Source organism: Gorilla gorilla, chromosome 1, assembly GCF_029281585.2.
Source record: "Gorilla gorilla gorilla isolate KB3781 chromosome 1, NHGRI_mGorGor1-v2.1_pri, whole genome shotgun sequence".
Lineage (NCBI taxonomy): Eukaryota > Metazoa > Chordata > Mammalia > Primates > Hominidae > Gorilla > Gorilla gorilla.
This window is the reverse complement of record NC_073224.2, coordinates 16,778,475-16,798,436: the sequence shown is the minus strand read 5'-3', so window position 1 is coordinate 16,798,436 and position 19,962 is coordinate 16,778,475. Positions and strand designations below refer to the sequence as shown.

The following is a 19,962-nucleotide window of genomic DNA, read 5'->3' as shown; positions in this document are numbered from 1 at the left end:
CTCCAAAGCAAGCAATTCATCCAAGAAAAAGCCCGTCTCAGCGCTCCGTCGGTCCTCTCGCACGGACCGCCTGGCCCCCGTGTTCTGGCGCAGCCCAAGCCCCCTCCACCCTATCCCGACCTGCTCAAGAGGGCGCTGCCTAACGGAGCCGGACGCTTCCTCTCTCAGTCTCTATCGCTCTCGCTCTCTAGCTCCCTCCGCCTCTCTCTTCTAGGTTTCCCCGTGGACCTCGCGCTACTTCTGCCGTTTTCCCTCCGTCTCTCTGTCTCTCTCTCTCTTTCTCTGTCCCTCTCTCTTTCTCAGCCTGTCTGTCTCCTTCCCTCTCGCCCTCCCCTCTCTCTGTCGATCGCTGTCTCTCTCCCTCACTCGGTTTCTATCTCTCCATCGATCTCGTCCTTGCTCTCCTTCAAGCCGCGTGTGTGTGTGCGTGCGCGTGTGTGTGGGTGTGCGTGTGTCTGTGTGTGTGTGTCTCTGTGTGTGTGTGTGTCAGTGTGTGTGTGTTTCTGTGTGTGTGTGTGTCCGCGAGCGCGCGTGCGAGCGCGCCCGGGTGTGTCTGTGTGTGGGGGAGTGGATTTGCTCCTGCTGGTGGTGGGGTGTGTCTGGGTTTCTCTCAGGCCCTCTCACCCGAGATCAGGCCGCCGCCCCTAGTGCCAGCCCGGCGCAAAACGGGGCCACCCCACGACCGGCTACACCCCACGCCCTCTTGCCCCCCGGCCGGGTCTTGGTCGAGACCAGCGACCGTGGTGGGGGCGTTGTGAGAGAAAGGCACCGCGCGGCTAGGCCGGCTGTTGGCCTTTGGCCAGCACTCACGGCTCTGGGTGGGTGGGGCAAGAGGGGGCCTCGCAGGAGCCCCTGTGCGGCGAGGGATCCAAAACGCTGCCTCCGCCACAGGGCGGAGGAACGGAGGGCGTCACAGGATCGTGGGCCCTGGGCCCTGACGCCTCGGAGCACTCCCTGCTCCCAGCGGGCCCGATGTGGTGGAACCTCGGGAGCACGGGAGCCGGGGGAAGGCCGCGGGCCAGCGGCTCGGGGGTCCCCGATCCGAGCCCCGCGGCCCCGGGCCGGCGGTGACGGCTGCAATCCGGCGGGCACGGCCCGGCCGGGCTCTTGGGGCAGCCAGGCGCCTCCTCGGGCGTCTACGGCCATACCACCCTGAACGCGCCCGATCTCGTCTGATCTCGGAAGCTAAGCAGGGTCGGGCCTGGTTAGTACTTGGATGGGAGACCGCCTGGGAATACCGGGTGCTGTAGGCTTTTTCTTTGGCTTTCTGCTTTTCTTTCCTTTTCTTCCAGACGGAGTCTCGCTCTGTCACCCAGGCTGGAGTGCAGTGGCGCCATCTCGGCTCACTGCAAGCTCCGCCTCCCGGGTTCACGCCATTCTCCGGCCTCAGCCTCCCGAGTAGCTGGGCCTACAGGCGCCCGCCACCTCGCCCGGCTAATTTTTTCTCTTTTTCCTAGAGACGGGGTTTCACCCTGTTAGCCGGGATGGTCTCGAGCTCCTGACCTCGTGACCCACCCGCCTCTGCCTCCCAGAGTGCTGGGATTACAGGCGGGAGCCACCGCGCCCGCACGGCCTGCTGCAGGCTTTTTTGGCTTCCCCGCTGCCTCCCTTCCCCCTACAGTCGCCATGCTTCCCAACCTCCCCTGACTCTGCTCCCCCTTTACCGCCCACCTACACCCCCGCCGCAGCCGGGGTCCTCCTCCTGGGGGTCCGCCCCTACTGCACGCCGGGCAGCAGCGTCCCACCGCTTCCGCCTCGCCGCCGCCCCGCCAGGCGCCCGGCTCCAGCCTGGGAGGGCAGGGGGCCGGACCCCAAAGTCGCAGCCGCGGGGTCCCGTCCGTTCGCGGTGCCTTCCCGCTCCCGGAACGCCCAGGCCATTCAATTCACCCATCGGGCGCCGTCGTCGCACCCTTCCAAACCGGGGCAAGGGGCGGGCAGGGGCAGCGGGTGCCACGGACGCCAACCAAGACCTCGGCTCCAGAACGCATGGGCTGCTTTACCCGGGGGAAGGACATTGCTTCGCCAGCCACCAGGAAAACAGTCCCTGTGCACCCGGGATTCCCAATGCCCCCGACTTCGTGTCCACGACTCCAGTCCCGAGGACACGCCAGAGACCCAGGCCTCCGGGCCCGCCCGGTGCCACGGCTCCCGCCAAACGGGCGGGCGCGCTCTGCAAATCTCGGGGCCCGCCGCAAGGCACCCAGAGCACAGGGAGGTGCCAAGAAAGGCAGGAGCCTACGAAACCCACCTCCAAAGCAAGCAATTCATCCAAGAAAAAGCCCGTCTCAGCGCTCCGTCGGTCCTCTCGCACGGACCGCCTGGCCCCCGTGTTCTGGCGCAGCCCAAGCCCCCTCCACCCTATCCCGACCTGCTCAAGAGGGCGCTGCCTAATGGAGCCGGACGCTTCCTCTCTCAGTCTCTATCGCTCTCGCTCTCTAGCTCCCTCCGCCTCTCTCTTCTAGGTTTCCCCGTGGACCTCGCGCTACTTCTGCCGTTTTCCCTCCGTCTCTCTGTCTCTCTCTCTCTTTCTCTGTCCCTCTCTCTTTCTCAGCCTGTCTGTCTCCTTCCCTCTCGCCCTCCCCTCTCTCTGTCGATCGCTGTCTCTCTCCCTCACTCGGTTTCTATCTCTCCATCGATCTCGTCCTTGCTCTCCTTCAAGCCGCGTGTGTGTGTGCGTGCGCGTGTGTGTGGGTGTGCGTGTGTCTGTGTGTGTGTGTCTCTGTGTGTGTGTGTGTCAGTGTGTGTGTGTTTCTGTGTGTGTGTGTGTCCGCGAGCGCGCGTGCGAGCGCGCCCGGGTGTGTCTGTGTGTGGGGGAGTGGATTTGCTCCTGCTGGTGGTGGGGTGTGTCTGGGTTTCTCTCAGGCCCTCTCACCCGAGATCAGGCCGCCGCCCCTAGTGCCAGCCCGGCGCAAAACGGGGCCACCCCACGACCGGCTACACCCCACGCCCTCTTGCCCCCCGGCCGGGTCTTGGTCGAGACCAGCGACCGTGGTGGGGGCGTTGTGAGAGAAAGGCACCGCGCGGCTAGGCCGGCTGTAGGCCTTTGGCCAGCACTGACGGCTCTGGGTGGGTGGGGCAAGAGGGGGCCTCGCAGGAGCCCCTGTGCGGCGAGGGATCCAAAACGCTGCGTCCGCCACAGGGCGGAGGAACGGAGGGCGTCCCAGGATGGTGGGCCCTGGGCCCTGACGCCTCGGAGCACTCCCTGCTCCCAGCGGGCCCGATGTGGTGGAACCTCGGGAGCACGGGAGCCGGGGGAAGGCCGCGGGCCAGCGGCTCGGGGGTCCCCGATCCGAGCCCCGCGGCCCCGGGCCGGCGGTGACGGCTGCAATCCGGCGGGCACGGCCCGGCCGGGCTCTTGGGGCAGCCAGGCGCCTCCTCGGGCGTCTACGGCCATACCACCCTGAACGCGCCCGATCTCGTCTGATCTCGGAAGCTAAGCAGGGTCGGGCCTGGTTAGTACTTGGATGGGAGACCGCCTGGGAATACCGGGTGCTGTAGGCTTTTTCTTTGGCTTTCTGCTTTTCTTTCCTTTTCTTCCAGACGGAGTCTCGCTCTGTCGCCCAGGCTGGAGTGCAGTGGCGCCATCTCGGCTCACTGCAAGCTCCGCCTCCCGGGTTCACGCCATTCTCCGGCCTCAGCCTCCCGAGTAGCTGGGCCTACAGGCGCCCGCCACCTCGCCCGGCTAATTTTTTCTCTTTTTCCTAGAGACGGGGTTTCACCCTGTTAGCCGGGATGGTCTCGAGCTCCTGACCTCGTGACCCACCCGCCTCTGCCTCCCAGAGTGCTGGGATTACAGGCGGGAGCCACCGCGCCCGCACGGCCTGCTGCAGGCTTTTTTGGCTTCCCCGCTGCCTCCCTTCCCCCTACAGTCGCCATGCTTCCCAACCTCCCCTGACTCTGCTCCCCCTTTACCGCCCACCTACACCCCCGCCGCAGCCGGGGTCCTCCTCCTGGGGGTCCGCCCCTACTGCACGCCGGGCAGCAGCGTCCCACCGCTTCCGCCTCGCCGCCGCCCCGCCAGGCGCCCGGCTCCAGCCTGGGAGGGCAGGGGGCCGGACCCCAAAGTCGCAGCCGCGGGGTCCCGTCCGTTCGCGGTGCCTTCCCGCTCCCGGAACGCCCAGGCCATTCAATTCACCCATCGGGCGCCGTCGTCGCACCCTTCCAAACCGGGGCAAGGGGCGGGCAGGGGCAGCGGGTGCCACGGACGCCAACCAAGACCTCGGCTCCAGAACGCATGGGCTGCTTTACCCGGGGGAAGGACATTGCTTCGCCAGCCACCAGGAAAACAGTCCCTGTGCACCCGGGATTCCCAATGCCCCCGACTTCGTGTCCACGACTCCAGTCCCGAGGACACGCCAGAGACCCAGGCCTCCGGGCCCGCCCGGTGCCACGGCTCCCGCCAAACGGGCGGGCGCGCTCTGCAAATCTCGGGGCCCGCCGCAAGGCACCCAGAGCACAGGGAGGTGCCAAGAAAGGCAGGAGCCTACGAAACCCACCTCCAAAGCAAGCAATTCATCCAAGAAAAAGCCCGTCTCAGCGCTCCGTCGGTCCTCTCGCACGGACCGCCTGGCCCCCGTGTTCTGGCGCAGCCCAAGCCCCCTCCACCCTATCCCGACCTGCTCAAGAGGGCGCTGCCTAACGGAGCCGGACGCTTCCTCTCTCAGTCTCTATCGCTCTCGCTCTCTAGCTCCCTCCGCCTCTCTCTTCTAGGTTTCCCCGTGGACCTCGCGCTACTTCTGCCGTTTTCCCTCCGTCTCTCTGTCTCTCTCTCTCTTTCTCTGTCCCTCTCTCTTTCTCAGCCTGTCTGTCTCCTTCCCTCTCGCCCTCCCCTCTCTCTGTCGATCGCTGTCTCTCTCCCTCACTCGGTTTCTATCTCTCCATCGATCTCGTCCTTGCTCTCCTTCAAGCCGCGTGTGTGTGTGCGTGCGCGTGTGTGTGGGTGTGCGTGTGTCTGTGTGTGTCTCTGTGTGTGTGTGTGTCAGTGTGTGTGTGTTTCTGTGTGTGTGTGTGTCCGCGAGCGCGCGTGCGAGCGCGCCCGGGTGTGTCTGTGTGTGGGGGAGTGGATTTGCTCCTGCTGGTGGTGGGGTGTGTCTGGGTTTCTCTCAGGCCCTCTCACCCGAGATCAGGCCGCCGCCCCTAGTGCCAGCCCGGCGCAAAACGGGGCCACCCCACGACCGGCTACACCCCACGCCCTCTTGCCCCCCGGCCGGGTCTTGGTCGAGACCAGCGACCGTGGTGGGGGCGTTGTGAGAGAAAGGCACCGCGCGGCTAGGCCGGCTGTAGGCCTTTGGCCAGCACTGACGGCTCTGGGTGGGTGGGGCAAGAGGGGGCCTCGCAGGAGCCCCTGTGCGGCGAGGGATCCAAAACGCTGCGTCCGCCACAGGGCGGAGGAACGGAGGGCGTCCCAGGATGGTGGGCCCTGGGCCCTGACGCCTCGGAGCACTCCCTGCTCCCAGCGGGCCCGATGTGGTGGAACCTCGGGAGCACGGGAGCCGGGGGAAGGCCGCGGGCCAGCGGCTCGGGGGTCCCCGATCCGAGCCCCGCGGCCCCGGGCCGGCGGTGACGGCTGCAATCCGGCGGGCACGGCCCGGCCGGGCTCTTGGGGCAGCCAGGCGCCTCCTCGGGCGTCTACGGCCATACCACCCTGAACGCGCCCGATCTCGTCTGATCTCGGAAGCTAAGCAGGGTCGGGCCTGGTTAGTACTTGGATGGGAGACCGCCTGGGAATACCGGGTGCTGTAGGCTTTTTCTTTGGCTTTCTGCTTTTCTTTCCTTTTCTTCCAGACGGAGTCTCGCTCTGTCGCCCAGGCTGGAGTGCAGTGGCGCCATCTCGGCTCACTGCAAGCTCCGCCTCCCGGGTTCACGCCATTCTCCGGCCTCAGCCTCCCGAGTAGCTGGGCCTACAGGCGCCCGCCACCTCGCCCGGCTAATTTTTTCTCTTTTTCCTAGAGACGGGGTTTCACCCTGTTAGCCGGGATGGTCTCGAGCTCCTGACCTCGTGACCCACCCGCCTCTGCCTCCCAGAGTGCTGGGATTACAGGCGGGAGCCACCGCGCCCGCACGGCCTGCTGCAGGCTTTTTTGGCTTCCCCGCTGCCTCCCTTCCCCCTACAGTCGCCATGCTTCCCAACCTCCCCTGACTCTGCTCCCCCTTTACCGCCCACCTACACCCCCGCCGCAGCCGGGGTCCTCCTCCTGGGGGTCCGCCCCTACTGCACGCCGGGCAGCAGCGTCCCACCGCTTCCGCCTCGCCGCCGCCCCGCCAGGCGCCCGGCTCCAGCCTGGGAGGGCAGGGGGCCGGACCCCAAAGTCGCAGCCGCGGGGTCCCGTCCGTTCGCGGTGCCTTCCCGCTCCCGGAACGCCCAGGCCATTCAATTCACCCATCGGGCGCCGTCGTCGCACCCTTCCAAACCGGGGCAAGGGGCGGGCAGGGGCAGCGGGTGCCACGGACGCCAACCAAGACCTCGGCTCCAGAACGCATGGGCTGCTTTACCCGGGGGAAGGACATTGCTTCGCCAGCCACCAGGAAAACAGTCCCTGTGCACCCGGGATTCCCAATGCCCCCGACTTCGTGTCCACGACTCCAGTCCCGAGGACACGCCAGAGACCCAGGCCTCCGGGCCCGCCCGGTGCCACGGCTCCCGCCAAACGGGCGGGCGCGCTCTGCAAATCTCGGGGCCCGCCGCAAGGCACCCAGAGCACAGGGAGGTGCCAAGAAAGGCAGGAGCCTACGAAACCCACCTCCAAAGCAAGCAATTCATCCAAGAAAAAGCCCGTCTCAGCGCTCCGTCGGTCCTCTCGCACGGACCGCCTGGCCCCCGTGTTCTGGCGCAGCCCAAGCCCCCTCCACCCTATCCCGACCTGCTCAAGAGGGCGCTGCCTAACGGAGCCGGACGCTTCCTCTCTCAGTCTCTATCGCTCTCGCTCTCTAGCTCCCTCCGCCTCTCTCTTCTAGGTTTCCCCGTGGACCTCGCGCTACTTCTGCCGTTTTCCCTCCGTCTCTCTGTCTCTCTCTCTCTTTCTCTGTCCCTCTCTCTTTCTCAGCCTGTCTGTCTCCTTCCCTCTCGCCCTCCCCTCTCTCTGTCGATCGCTGTCTCTCTCCCTCACTCGGTTTCTATCTCTCCATCGATCTCGTCCTTGCTCTCCTTCAAGCCGCGTGTGTGTGTGCGTGCGCGTGTGTGTGGGTGTGCGTGTGTCTGTGTGTGTGTGTCTCTGTGTGTGTGTGTGTCAGTGTGTGTGTGTTTCTGTGTGTGTGTGTGTCCGCGAGCGCGCGTGCGAGCGCGCCCGGGTGTGTCTGTGTGTGGGGGAGTGGATTTGCTCCTGCTGGTGGTGGGGTGTGTCTGGGTTTCTCTCAGGCCCTCTCACCCGAGATCAGGCCGCCGCCCCTAGTGCCAGCCCGGCGCAAAACGGGGCCACCCCACGACCGGCTACACCCCACGCCCTCTTGCCCCCCGGCCGGGTCTTGGTCGAGACCAGCGACCGTGGTGGGGGCGTTGTGAGAGAAAGGCACCGCGCGGCTAGGCCGGCTGTAGGCCTTTGGCCAGCACTGACGGCTCTGGGTGGGTGGGGCAAGAGGGGGCCTCGCAGGAGCCCCTGTGCGGCGAGGGATCCAAAACGCTGCGTCCGCCACAGGGCGGAGGAACGGAGGGCGTCCCAGGATGGTGGGCCCTGGGCCCTGACGCCTCGGAGCACTCCCTGCTCCCAGCGGGCCCGATGTGGTGGAACCTCGGGAGCACGGGAGCCGGGGGAAGGCCGCGGGCCAGCGGCTCGGGGGTCCCCGATCCGAGCCCCGCGGCCCCGGGCCGGCGGTGACGGCTGCAATCCGGCGGGCACGGCCCGGCCGGGCTCTTGGGGCAGCCAGGCGCCTCCTCGGGCGTCTACGGCCATACCACCCTGAACGCGCCCGATCTCGTCTGATCTCGGAAGCTAAGCAGGGTCGGGCCTGGTTAGTACTTGGATGGGAGACCGCCTGGGAATACCGGGTGCTGTAGGCTTTTTCTTTGGCTTTCTGCTTTTCTTTCCTTTTCTTCCAGACGGAGTCTCGCTCTGTCGCCCAGGCTGGAGTGCAGTGGCGCCATCTCGGCTCACTGCAAGCTCCGCCTCCCGGGTTCACGCCATTCTCCGGCCTCAGCCTCCCGAGTAGCTGGGCCTACAGGCGCCCGCCACCTCGCCCGGCTAATTTTTTCTCTTTTTCCTAGAGACGGGGTTTCACCCTGTTAGCCGGGATGGTCTCGAGCTCCTGACCTCGTGACCCACCCGCCTCTGCCTCCCAGAGTGCTGGGATTACAGGCGGGAGCCACCGCGCCCGCACGGCCTGCTGCAGGCTTTTTTGGCTTCCCCGCTGCCTCCCTTCCCCCTACAGTCGCCATGCTTCCCAACCTCCCCTGACTCTGCTCCCCCTTTACCGCCCACCTACACCCCCGCCGCAGCCGGGGTCCTCCTCCTGGGGGTCCGCCCCTACTGCACGCCGGGCAGCAGCGTCCCACCGCTTCCGCCTCGCCGCCGCCCCGCCAGGCGCCCGGCTCCAGCCTGGGAGGGCAGGGGGCCGGACCCCAAAGTCGCAGCCGCAGGGTCCCGTCCGTTCGCGGTGCCTTCCCGCTCCCGGAACGCCCAGGCCATTCAATTCACCCATCGGGCGCCGTCGTCGCACCCTTCCAAACCGGGGCAAGGGGCGGGCAGGGGCAGCGGGTGCCACGGACGCCAACCAAGACCTCGGCTCCAGAACGCATGGGCTGCTTTACCCGGGGGAAGGACATTGCTTCGCCAGCCACCAGGAAAACAGTCCCTGTGCACCCGGGATTCCCAATGCCCCCGACTTCGTGTCCACGACTCCAGTCCCGAGGACACGCCAGAGACCCAGGCCTCCGGGCCCGCCCGGTGCCACGGCTCCCGCCAAACGGGCGGGCGCGCTCTGCAAATCTCGGGGCCCGCCGCAAGGCACCCAGAGCACAGGGAGGTGCCAAGAAAGGCAGGAGCCTACGAAACCCACCTCCAAAGCAAGCAATTCATCCAAGAAAAAGCCCGTCTCAGCGCTCCGTCGGTCCTCTCGCACGGACCGCCTGGCCCCCGTGTTCTGGCGCAGCCCAAGCCCCCTCCACCCTATCCCGACCTGCTCAAGAGGGCGCTGCCTAACGGAGCCGGACGCTTCCTCTCTCAGTCTCTATCGCTCTCGCTCTCTAGCTCCCTCCGCCTCTCTCTTCTAGGTTTCCCCGTGGACCTCGCGCTACTTCTGCCGTTTTCCCTCCGTCTCTCTGTCTCTCTCTCTCTTTCTCTGTCCCTCTCTCTTTCTCAGCCTGTCTGTCTCCTTCCCTCTCGCCCTCCCCTCTCTCTGTCGATCGCTGTCTCTCTCCCTCACTCGGTTTCTATCTCTCCATCGATCTCGTCCTTGCTCTCCTTCAAGCCGCGTGTGTGTGTGCGTGCGCGTGTGTGTGGGTGTGCGTGTGTCTGTGTGTGTGTGTCTCTGTGTGTGTGTGTGTCAGTGTGTGTGTGTTTCTGTGTGTGTGTGTGTCCGCGAGCGCGCGTGCGAGCGCGCCCGGGTGTGTCTGTGTGTGGGGGAGTGGATTTGCTCCTGCTGGTGGTGGGGTGTGTCTGGGTTTCTCTCAGGCCCTCTCACCCGAGATCAGGCCGCCGCCCCTAGTGCCAGCCCGGCGCAAAACGGGGCCACCCCACGACCGGCTACACCCCACGCCCTCTTGCCCCCCGGCCGGGTCTTGGTCGAGACCAGCGACCGTGGTGGGGGCGTTGTGAGAGAAAGGCACCGCGCGGCTAGGCCGGCTGTAGGCCTTTGGCCAGCACTGACGGCTCTGGGTGGGTGGGGCAAGAGGGGGCCTCGCAGGAGCCCCTGTGCGGCGAGGGATCCAAAACGCTGCGTCCGCCACAGGGCGGAGGAACGGAGGGCGTCCCAGGATGGTGGGCCCTGGGCCCTGACGCCTCGGAGCACTCCCTGCTCCCAGCGGGCCCGATGTGGTGGAACCTCGGGAGCACGGGAGCCGGGGGAAGGCCGCGGGCCAGCGGCTCGGGGGTCCCCGATCCGAGCCCCGCGGCCCCGGGCCGGCGGTGACGGCTGCAATCCGGCGGGCACGGCCCGGCCGGGCTCTTGGGGCAGCCAGGCGCCTCCTCGGGCGTCTACGGCCATACCACCCTGAACGCGCCCGATCTCGTCTGATCTCGGAAGCTAAGCAGGGTCGGGCCTGGTTAGTACTTGGATGGGAGACCGCCTGGGAATACCGGGTGCTGTAGGCTTTTTCTTTGGCTTTCTGCTTTTCTTTCCTTTTCTTCCAGACGGAGTCTCGCTCTGTCGCCCAGGCTGGAGTGCAGTGGCGCCATCTCGGCTCACTGCAAGCTCCGCCTCCCGGGTTCACGCCATTCTCCGGCCTCAGCCTCCCGAGTAGCTGGGCCTACAGGCGCCCGCCACCTCGCCCGGCTAATTTTTTCTCTTTTTCCTAGAGACGGGGTTTCACCCTGTTAGCCGGGATGGTCTCGAGCTCCTGACCTCGTGACCCACCCGCCTCTGCCTCCCAGAGTGCTGGGATTACAGGCGGGAGCCACCGCGCCCGCACGGCCTGCTGCAGGCTTTTTTGGCTTCCCCGCTGCCTCCCTTCCCCCTACAGTCGCCATGCTTCCCAACCTCCCCTGACTCTGCTCCCCCTTTACCGCCCACCTACACCCCCGCCGCAGCCGGGGTCCTCCTCCTGGGGGTCCGCCCCTACTGCACGCCGGGCAGCAGCGTCCCACCGCTTCCGCCTCGCCGCCGCCCCGCCAGGCGCCCGGCTCCAGCCTGGGAGGGCAGGGGGCCGGACCCCAAAGTCGCAGCCGCGGGGTCCCGTCCGTTCGCGGTGCCTTCCCGCTCCCGGAACGCCCAGGCCATTCAATTCACCCATCGGGCGCCGTCGTCGCACCCTTCCAAACCGGGGCAAGGGGCGGGCAGGGGCAGCGGGTGCCACGGACGCCAACCAAGACCTCGGCTCCAGAACGCATGGGCTGCTTTACCCGGGGGAAGGACATTGCTTCGCCAGCCACCAGGAAAACAGTCCCTGTGCACCCGGGATTCCCAATGCCCCCGACTTCGTGTCCACGACTCCAGTCCCGAGGACACGCCAGAGACCCAGGCCTCCGGGCCCGCCCGGTGCCACGGCTCCCGCCAAACGGGCGGGCGCGCTCTGCAAATCTCGGGGCCCGCCGCAAGGCACCCAGAGCACAGGGAGGTGCCAAGAAAGGCAGGAGCCTACGAAACCCACCTCCAAAGCAAGCAATTCATCCAAGAAAAAGCCCGTCTCAGCGCTCCGTCGGTCCTCTCGCACGGACCGCCTGGCCCCCGTGTTCTGGCGCAGCCCAAGCCCCCTCCACCCTATCCCGACCTGCTCAAGAGGGCGCTGCCTAACGGAGCCGGACGCTTCCTCTCTCAGTCTCTATCGCTCTCGCTCTCTAGCTCCCTCCGCCTCTCTCTTCTAGGTTTCCCCGTGGACCTCGCGCTACTTCTGCCGTTTTCCCTCCGTCTCTCTGTCTCTCTCTCTCTTTCTCTGTCCCTCTCTCTTTCTCAGCCTGTCTGTCTCCTTCCCTCTCGCCCTCCCCTCTCTCTGTCGATCGCTGTCTCTCTCCCTCACTCGGTTTCTATCTCTCCATCGATCTCGTCCTTGCTCTCCTTCAAGCCGCGTGTGTGTGTGCGTGCGCGTGTGTGTGGGTGTGCGTGTGTCTGTGTGTGTGTGTCTCTGTGTGTGTGTGTGTCAGTGTGTGTGTGTTTCTGTGTGTGTGTGTGTCCGCGAGCGCGCGTGCGAGCGCGCCCGGGTGTGTCTGTGTGTGGGGGAGTGGATTTGCTCCTGCTGGTGGTGGGGTGTGTCTGGGTTTCTCTCAGGCCCTCTCACCCGAGATCAGGCCGCCGCCCCTAGTGCCAGCCCGGCGCAAAACGGGGCCACCCCACGACCGGCTACACCCCACGCCCTCTTGCCCCCCGGCCGGGTCTTGGTCGAGACCAGCGACCGTGGTGGGGGCGTTGTGAGAGAAAGGCACCGCGCGGCTAGGCCGGCTGTAGGCCTTTGGCCAGCACTGACGGCTCTGGGTGGGTGGGGCAAGAGGGGGCCTCGCAGGAGCCCCTGTGCGGCGAGGGATCCAAAACGCTGCGTCCGCCACAGGGCGGAGGAACGGAGGGCGTCCCAGGATGGTGGGCCCTGGGCCCTGACGCCTCGGAGCACTCCCTGCTCCCAGCGGGCCCGATGTGGTGGAACCTCGGGAGCACGGGAGCCGGGGGAAGGCCGCGGGCCAGCGGCTCGGGGGTCCCCGATCCGAGCCCCGCGGCCCCGGGCCGGCGGTGACGGCTGCAATCCGGCGGGCACGGCCCGGCCGGGCTCTTGGGGCAGCCAGGCGCCTCCTTGGGCGTCTACGGCCATACCACCCTGAACGCGCCCGATCTCGTCTGATCTCGGAAGCTAAGCAGGGTCGGGCCTGGTTAGTACTTGGATGGGAGACCGCCTGGGAATACCGGGTGCTGTAGGCTTTTTCTTTGGCTTTCTGCTTTTCTTTCCTTTTCTTCCAGACGGAGTCTCGCTCTGTCGCCCAGGCTGGAGTGCAGTGGCGCCATCTCGGCTCACTGCAAGCTCCGCCTCCCGGGTTCACGCCATTCTCCGGCCTCAGCCTCCCGAGTAGCTGGGCCTACAGGCGCCCGCCACCTCGCCCGGCTAATTTTTTCTCTTTTTCCTAGAGACGGGGTTTCACCCTGTTAGCCGGGATGGTCTCGAGCTCCTGACCTCGTGACCCACCCGCCTCTGCCTCCCAGAGTGCTGGGATTACAGGCGGGAGCCACCGCGCCCGCACGGCCTGCTGCAGGCTTTTTTGGCTTCCCCGCTGCCTCCCTTCCCCCTACAGTCGCCATGCTTCCCAACCTCCCCTGACTCTGCTCCCCCTTTACCGCCCACCTACACCCCCGCCGCAGCCGGGGTCCTCCTCCTGGGGGTCCGCCCCTACTGCACGCCGGGCAGCAGCGTCCCACCGCTTCCGCCTCGCCGCCGCCCCGCCAGGCGCCCGGCTCCAGCCTGGGAGGGCAGGGGGCCGGACCCCAAAGTCGCAGCCGCGGGGTCCCGTCCGTTCGCGGTGCCTTCCCGCTCCCGGAACGCCCAGGCCATTCAATTCACCCATCGGGCGCCGTCGTCGCACCCTTCCAAACCGGGGCAAGGGGCGGGCAGGGGCAGCGGGTGCCACGGACGCCAACCAAGACCTCGGCTCCAGAACGCATGGGCTGCTTTACCCGGGGGAAGGACATTGCTTCGCCAGCCACCAGGAAAACAGTCCCTGTGCACCCGGGATTCCCAATGCCCCCGACTTCGTGTCCACGACTCCAGTCCCGAGGACACGCCAGAGACCCAGGCCTCCGGGCCCGCCCGGTGCCACGGCTCCCGCCAAACGGGCGGGCGCGCTCTGCAAATCTCGGGGCCCGCCGCAAGGCACCCAGAGCACAGGGAGGTGCCAAGAAAGGCAGGAGCCTACGAAACCCACCTCCAAAGCAAGCAATTCATCCAAGAAAAAGCCCGTCTCAGCGCTCCGTCGGTCCTCTCGCACGGACCGCCTGGCCCCCGTGTTCTGGCGCAGCCCAAGCCCCCTCCACCCTATCCCGACCTGCTCAAGAGGGCGCTGCCTAACGGAGCCGGACGCTTCCTCTCTCAGTCTCTATCGCTCTCGCTCTCTAGCTCCCTCCGCCTCTCTCTTCTAGGTTTCCCCGTGGACCTCGCGCTACTTCTGCCGTTTTCCCTCCGTCTCTCTGTCTCTCTCTCTCTTTCTCTGTCCCTCTCTCTTTCTCAGCCTGTCTGTCTCCTTCCCTCTCGCCCTCCCCTCTCTCTGTCGATCGCTGTCTCTCTCCCTCACTCGGTTTCTATCTCTCCATCGATCTCGTCCTTGCTCTCCTTCAAGCCGCGTGTGTGTGTGCGTGCGCGTGTGTGTGGGTGTGCGTGTGTCTGTGTGTGTGTGTCTCTGTGTGTGTGTGTGTCAGTGTGTGTGTGTTTCTGTGTGTGTGTGTGTCCGCGAGCGCGCGTGCGAGCGCGCCCGGGTGTGTCTGTGTGTGGGGGAGTGGATTTGCTCCTGCTGGTGGTGGGGTGTGTCTGGGTTTCTCTCAGGCCCTCTCACCCGAGATCAGGCCGCCGCCCCTAGTGCCAGCCCGGCGCAAAACGGGGCCACCCCACGACCGGCTACACCCCACGCCCTCTTGCCCCCCGGCCGGGTCTTGGTCGAGACCAGCGACCGTGGTGGGGGCGTTGTGAGAGAAAGGCACCGCGCGGCTAGGCCGGCTGTAGGCCTTTGGCCAGCACTGACGGCTCTGGGTGGGTGGGGCAAGAGGGGGCCTCGCAGGAGCCCCTGTGCGGCGAGGGATCCAAAACGCTGCGTCCGCCACAGGGCGGAGGAACGGAGGGCGTCCCAGGATGGTGGGCCCTGGGCCCTGACGCCTCGGAGCACTCCCTGCTCCCAGCGGGCCCGATGTGGTGGAACCTCGGGAGCACGGGAGCCGGGGGAAGGCCGCGGGCCAGCGGCTCGGGGGTCCCCGATCCGAGCCCCGCGGCCCCGGGCCGGCGGTGACGGCTGCAATCCGGCGGGCACGGCCCGGCCGGGCTCTTGGGGCAGCCAGGCGCCTCCTCGGGCGTCTACGGCCATACCACCCTGAACGCGCCCGATCTCGTCTGATCTCGGAAGCTAAGCAGGGTCGGGCCTGGTTAGTACTTGGATGGGAGACCGCCTGGGAATACCGGGTGCTGTAGGCTTTTTCTTTGGCTTTCTGCTTTTCTTTCCTTTTCTTCCAGACGGAGTCTCGCTCTGTCGCCCAGGCTGGAGTGCAGTGGCGCCATCTCGGCTCACTGCAAGCTCCGCCTCCCGGGTTCACGCCATTCTCCGGCCTCAGCCTCCCGAGTAGCTGGGCCTACAGGCGCCCGCCACCTCGCCCGGCTAATTTTTTCTCTTTTTCCTAGAGACGGGGTTTCACCCTGTTAGCCGGGATGGTCTCGAGCTCCTGACCTCGTGACCCACCCGCCTCTGCCTCCCAGAGTGCTGGGATTACAGGCGGGAGCCACCGCGCCCGCACGGCCTGCTGCAGGCTTTTTTGGCTTCCCCGCTGCCTCCCTTCCCCCTACAGTCGCCATGCTTCCCAACCTCCCCTGACTCTGCTCCCCCTTTACCGCCCACCTACACCCCCGCCGCAGCCGGGGTCCTCCTCCTGGGGGTCCGCCCCTACTGCACGCCGGGCAGCAGCGTCCCACCGCTTCCGCCTCGCCGCCGCCCCGCCAGGCGCCCGGCTCCAGCCTGGGAGGGCAGGGGGCCGGACCCCAAAGTCGCAGCCGCGGGGTCCCGTCCGTTCGCGGTGCCTTCCCGCTCCCGGAACGCCCAGGCCATTCAATTCACCCATCGGGCGCCGTCGTCGCACCCTTCCAAACCGGGGCAAGGGGCGGGCAGGGGCAGCGGGTGCCACGGACGCCAACCAAGACCTCGGCTCCAGAACGCATGGGCTGCTTTACCCGGGGGAAGGACATTGCTTCGCCAGCCACCAGGAAAACAGTCCCTGTGCACCCGGGATTCCCAATGCCCCCGACTTCGTGTCCACGACTCCAGTCCCGAGGACACGCCAGAGACCCAGGCCTCCGGGCCCGCCCGGTGCCACGGCTCCCGCCAAACGGGCGGGCGCGCTCTGCAAATCTCGGGGCCCGCCGCAAGGCACCCAGAGCACAGGGAGGTGCCAAGAAAGGCAGGAGCCTACGAAACCCACCTCCAAAGCAAGCAATTCATCCAAGAAAAAGCCCGTCTCAGCGCTCCGTCGGTCCTCTCGCACGGACCGCCTGGCCCCCGTGTTCTGGCGCAGCCCAAGCCCCCTCCACCCTATCCCGACCTGCTCAAGAGGGCGCTGCCTAACGGAGCCGGACGCTTCCTCTCTCAGTCTCTATCGCTCTCGCTCTCTAGCTCCCTCCGCCTCTCTCTTCTAGGTTTCCCCGTGGACCTCGCGCTACTTCTGCCGTTTTCCCTCCGTCTCTCTGTCTCTCTCTCTCTTTCTCTGTCCCTCTCTCTTTCTCAGCCTGTCTGTCTCCTTCCCTCTCGCCCTCCCCTCTCTCTGTCGATCGCTGTCTCTCTCCCTCACTCGGTTTCTATCTCTCCATCGATCTCGTCCTTGCTCTCCTTCAAGCCGCGTGTGTGTGTGCGTGCGCGTGTGTGTGGGTGTGCGTGTGTCTGTGTGTGTGTGTCTCTGTGTGTGTGTGTGTCAGTGTGTGTGTGTTTCTGTGTGTGTGTGTGTCCGCGAGCGCGCGTGCGAGCGCGCCCGGGTGTGTCTGTGTGTGGGGGAGTGGATTTGCTCCTGCTGGTGGTGGGGTGTGTCTGGGTTTCTCTCAGGCCCTCTCACCCGAGATCAGGCCGCCGCCCCTAGTGCCAGCCCGGCGCAAAACGGGGCCACCCCACGACCGGCTACACCCCACGCCCTCTTGCCCCCCGGCCGGGTCTTGGTCGAGACCAGCGACCGTGGTGGGGGCGTTGTGAGAGAAAGGCACCGCGCGGCTAGGCCGGCTGTAGGCCTTTGGCCAGCACTGACGGCTCTGGGTGGGTGGGGCAAGAGGGGGCCTCGCAGGAGCCCCTGTGCGGCGAGGGATCCAAAACGCTGCGTCCGCCACAGGGCGGAGGAACGGAGGGCGTCCCAGGATGGTGGGCCCTGGGCCCTGACGCCTCGGAGCACTCCCTGCTCCCAGCGGGCCCGATGTGGTGGAACCTCGGGAGCACGGGAGCCGGGGGAAGGCCGCGGGCCAGCGGCTCGGGGGTCCCCGATCCGAGCCCCGCGGCCCCGGGCCGGCGGTGACGGCTGCAATCCGGCGGGCACGGCCCGGCCGGGCTCTTGGGGCAGCCAGGCGCCTCCTCGGGCGTCTACGGCCATACCACCCTGAACGCGCCCGATCTCGTCTGATCTCGGAAGCTAAGCAGGGTCGGGCCTGGTTAGTACTTGGATGGGAGACCGCCTGGGAATACCGGGTGCTGTAGGCTTTTTCTTTGGCTTTCTGCTTTTCTTTCCTTTTCTTCCAGACGGAGTCTCGCTCTGTCGCCCAGGCTGGAGTGCAGTGGCGCCATCTCGGCTCACTGCAAGCTCCGCCTCCCGGGTTCACGCCATTCTCCGGCCTCAGCCTCCCGAGTAGCTGGGCCTACAGGCGCCCGCCACCTCGCCCGGCTAATTTTTTCTCTTTTTCCTAGAGACGGGGTTTCACCCTGTTAGCCGGGATGGTCTCGAGCTCCTGACCTCGTGACCCACCCGCCTCTGCCTCCCAGAGTGCTGGGATTACAGGCGGGAGCCACCGCGCCCGCACGGCCTGCTGCAGGCTTTTTTGGCTTCCCCGCTGCCTCCCTTCCCCCTACAGTCGCCATGCTTCCCAACCTCCCCTGACTCTGCTCCCCCTTTACCGCCCACCTACACCCCCGCCGCAGCCGGGGTCCTCCTCCTGGGGGTCCGCCCCTACTGCACGCCGGGCAGCAGCGTCCCACCGCTTCCGCCTCGCCGCCGCCCCGCCAGGCGCCCGGCTCCAGCCTGGGAGGGCAGGGGGCCGGACCCCAAAGTCGCAGCCGCGGGGTCCCGTCCGTTCGCGGTGCCTTCCCGCTCCCGGAACGCCCAGGCCATTCAATTCACCCATCGGGCGCCGTCGTCGCACCCTTCCAAACCGGGGCAAGGGGCGGGCAGGGGCAGCGGGTGCCACGGACGCCAACCAAGACCTCGGCTCCAGAACGCATGGGCTGCTTTACCCGGGGGAAGGACATTGCTTCGCCAGCCACCAGGAAAACAGTCCCTGTGCACCCGGGATTCCCAATGCCCCCGACTTCGTGTCCACGACTCCAGTCCCGAGGACACGCCAGAGACCCAGGCCTCCGGGCCCGCCCGGTGCCACGGCTCCCGCCAAACGGGCGGGCGCGCTCTGCAAATCTCGGGGCCCGCCGCAAGGCACCCAGAGCACAGGGAGGTGCCAAGAAAGGCAGGAGCCTACGAAACCCACCTCCAAAGCAAGCAATTCATCCAAGAAAAAGCCCGTCTCAGCGCTCCGTCGGTCCTCTCGCACGGACCGCCTGGCCCCCGTGTTCTGGCGCAGCCCAAGCCCCCTCCACCCTATCCCGACCTGCTCAAGAGGGCGCTGCCTAACGGAGCCGGACGCTTCCTCTCTCAGTCTCTATCGCTCTCGCTCTCTAGCTCCCTCCGCCTCTCTCTTCTAGGTTTCCCCGTGGACCTCGCGCTACTTCTGCCGTTTTCCCTCCGTCTCTCTGTCTCTCTCTCTCTTTCTCTGTCCCTCTCTCTTTCTCAGCCTGTCTGTCTCCTTCCCTCTCGCCCTCCCCTCTCTCTGTCGATCGCTGTCTCTCTCCCTCACTCGGTTTCTATCTCTCCATCGATCTCGTCCTTGCTCTCCTTCAAGCCGCGTGTGTGTGTGCGTGCGTGTGTGTGTGGGTGTGCGTGTGTCTGTGTGTGTGTGTCTCTGTGTGTGTGTGTGTCAGTGTGTGTGTGTTTCTGTGTGTGTGTGTGTCCGCGAGCGCGCGTGCGAGCGCGCCCGGGTGTGTCTGTGTGTGGGGGAGTGGATTTGCTCCTGCTGGTGGTGGGGTGTGTCTGGGTTTCTCTCAGGCCCTCTCACCCGAGATCAGGCCGCCGCCCCTAGTGCCAGCCCGGCGCAAAACGGGGCCACCCCACGACCGGCTACACCCCACGCCCTCTTGCCCCCCGGCCGGGTCTTGGTCGAGACCAGCGACCGTGGTGGGGGCGTTGTGAGAGAAAGGCACCGCGCGGCTAGGCCGGCTGTAGGCCTTTGGCCAGCACTGACGGCTCTGGGTGGGTGGGGCAAGAGGGGGCCTCGCAGGAGCCCCTGTGCGGCGAGGGATCCAAAACGCTGCGTCCGCCACAGGGCGGAGGAACGGAGGGCGTCCCAGGATGGTGGGCCCTGGGCCCTGACGCCTCGGAGCACTCCCTGCTCCCAGCGGGCCCGATGTGGTGGAACCTCGGGAGCACGGGAGCCGGGGGAAGGCCGCGGGCCAGCGGCTCGGGGGTCCCCGATCCGAGCCCCGCGGCCCCGGGCCGGCGGTGACGGCTGCAATCCGGCGGGCACGGCCCGGCCGGGCTCTTGGGGCAGCCAGGCGCCTCCTCGGGCGTCTACGGCCATACCACCCTGAACGCGCCCGATCTCGTCTGATCTCGGAAGCTAAGCAGGGTCGGGCCTGGTTAGTACTTGGATGGGAGACCGCCTGGGAATACCGGGTGCTGTAGGCTTTTTCTTTGGCTTTCTGCTTTTCTTTCCTTTTCTTCCAGACGGAGTCTCGCTCTGTCGCCCAGGCTGGAGTGCAGTGGCGCCATCTCGGCTCACTGCAAGCTCCGCCTCCCGGGTTCACGCCATTCTCCGGCCTCAGCCTCCCGAGTAGCTGGGCCTACAGGCGCCCGCCACCTCGCCCGGCTAATTTTTTCTCTTTTTCCTAGAGACGGGGTTTCACCCTGTTAGCCGGGATGGTCTCGAGCTCCTGACCTCGTGACCCACCCGCCTCTGCCTCCCAGAGTGCTGGGATTACAGGCGGGAGCCACCGCGCCCGCACGGCCTGCTGCAGGCTTTTTTGGCTTCCCCGCTGCCTCCCTTCCCCCTACAGTCGCCATGCTTCCCAACCTCCCCTGACTCTGCTCCCCCTTTACCGCCCACCTACACCCCCGCCGCAGCCGGGGTCCTCCTCCTGGGGGTCCGCCCCTACTGCACGCCGGGCAGCAGCGTCCCACCGCTTCCGCCTCGCCGCCGCCCCGCCAGGCGCCCGGCTCCAGCCTGGGAGGGCAGGGGGCCGGACCCCAAAGTCGCAGCCGCGGGGTCCCGTCCGTTCGCGGTGCCTTCCCGCTCCCGGAACGCCCAGGCCATTCAATTCACCCATCGGGCGCCGTCGTCGCACCCTTCCAAACTGGGGCAAGGGGCGGGCAGGGGCAGCGGGTGCCACGGACGCCAACCAAGACCTCGGCTCCAGA

The 19,962-nt window shown here is 66.9% G+C and overlaps 9 non-coding genes across 9 annotated transcripts; all 9 read left to right on the top strand.

Moving 5' to 3' along the window:
- Positions 1-1,134: 1,134 nt before the first annotated feature.
- LOC129529641 (5S ribosomal RNA) lies at positions 1,135-1,253 on the top strand. The gene has a single exon (XR_008675206.1). It is a non-coding gene; the product is annotated as a 5S ribosomal RNA (ribosomal RNA).
- A 2,129-nt stretch (positions 1,254-3,382) lies between these two features.
- LOC129529662 (5S ribosomal RNA) lies at positions 3,383-3,501 on the top strand. The gene has a single exon (XR_008675215.1). It is a non-coding gene; the product is annotated as a 5S ribosomal RNA (ribosomal RNA).
- A 2,125-nt stretch (positions 3,502-5,626) lies between these two features.
- On the top strand, positions 5,627-5,745 carry LOC129529674 (5S ribosomal RNA). Its single transcript, XR_008675221.1, has one exon. It is a non-coding gene; the product is annotated as a 5S ribosomal RNA (ribosomal RNA).
- A 2,129-nt stretch (positions 5,746-7,874) lies between these two features.
- Positions 7,875-7,993, top strand: LOC129529687 (5S ribosomal RNA). The gene has a single exon (XR_008675238.1). It is a non-coding gene; the product is annotated as a 5S ribosomal RNA (ribosomal RNA).
- A 2,129-nt stretch (positions 7,994-10,122) lies between these two features.
- Positions 10,123-10,241, top strand: LOC129529692 (5S ribosomal RNA). Its single transcript, XR_008675248.1, has one exon. It is a non-coding gene; the product is annotated as a 5S ribosomal RNA (ribosomal RNA).
- A 2,129-nt stretch (positions 10,242-12,370) lies between these two features.
- Positions 12,371-12,489, top strand: LOC129529698 (5S ribosomal RNA). The gene has a single exon (XR_008675252.1). It is a non-coding gene; the product is annotated as a 5S ribosomal RNA (ribosomal RNA).
- Positions 12,490-14,618: 2,129 nt separating this feature from the next.
- On the top strand, positions 14,619-14,737 carry LOC129529700 (5S ribosomal RNA). The gene has a single exon (XR_008675253.1). It is a non-coding gene; the product is annotated as a 5S ribosomal RNA (ribosomal RNA).
- Positions 14,738-16,866: 2,129 nt separating this feature from the next.
- On the top strand, positions 16,867-16,985 carry LOC129529702 (5S ribosomal RNA). The gene has a single exon (XR_008675255.1). It is a non-coding gene; the product is annotated as a 5S ribosomal RNA (ribosomal RNA).
- Positions 16,986-19,114: 2,129 nt separating this feature from the next.
- On the top strand, positions 19,115-19,233 carry LOC129529703 (5S ribosomal RNA). The gene has a single exon (XR_008675256.1). It is a non-coding gene; the product is annotated as a 5S ribosomal RNA (ribosomal RNA).
- The last annotated feature ends 729 nt before the right edge of the window (positions 19,234-19,962 follow it).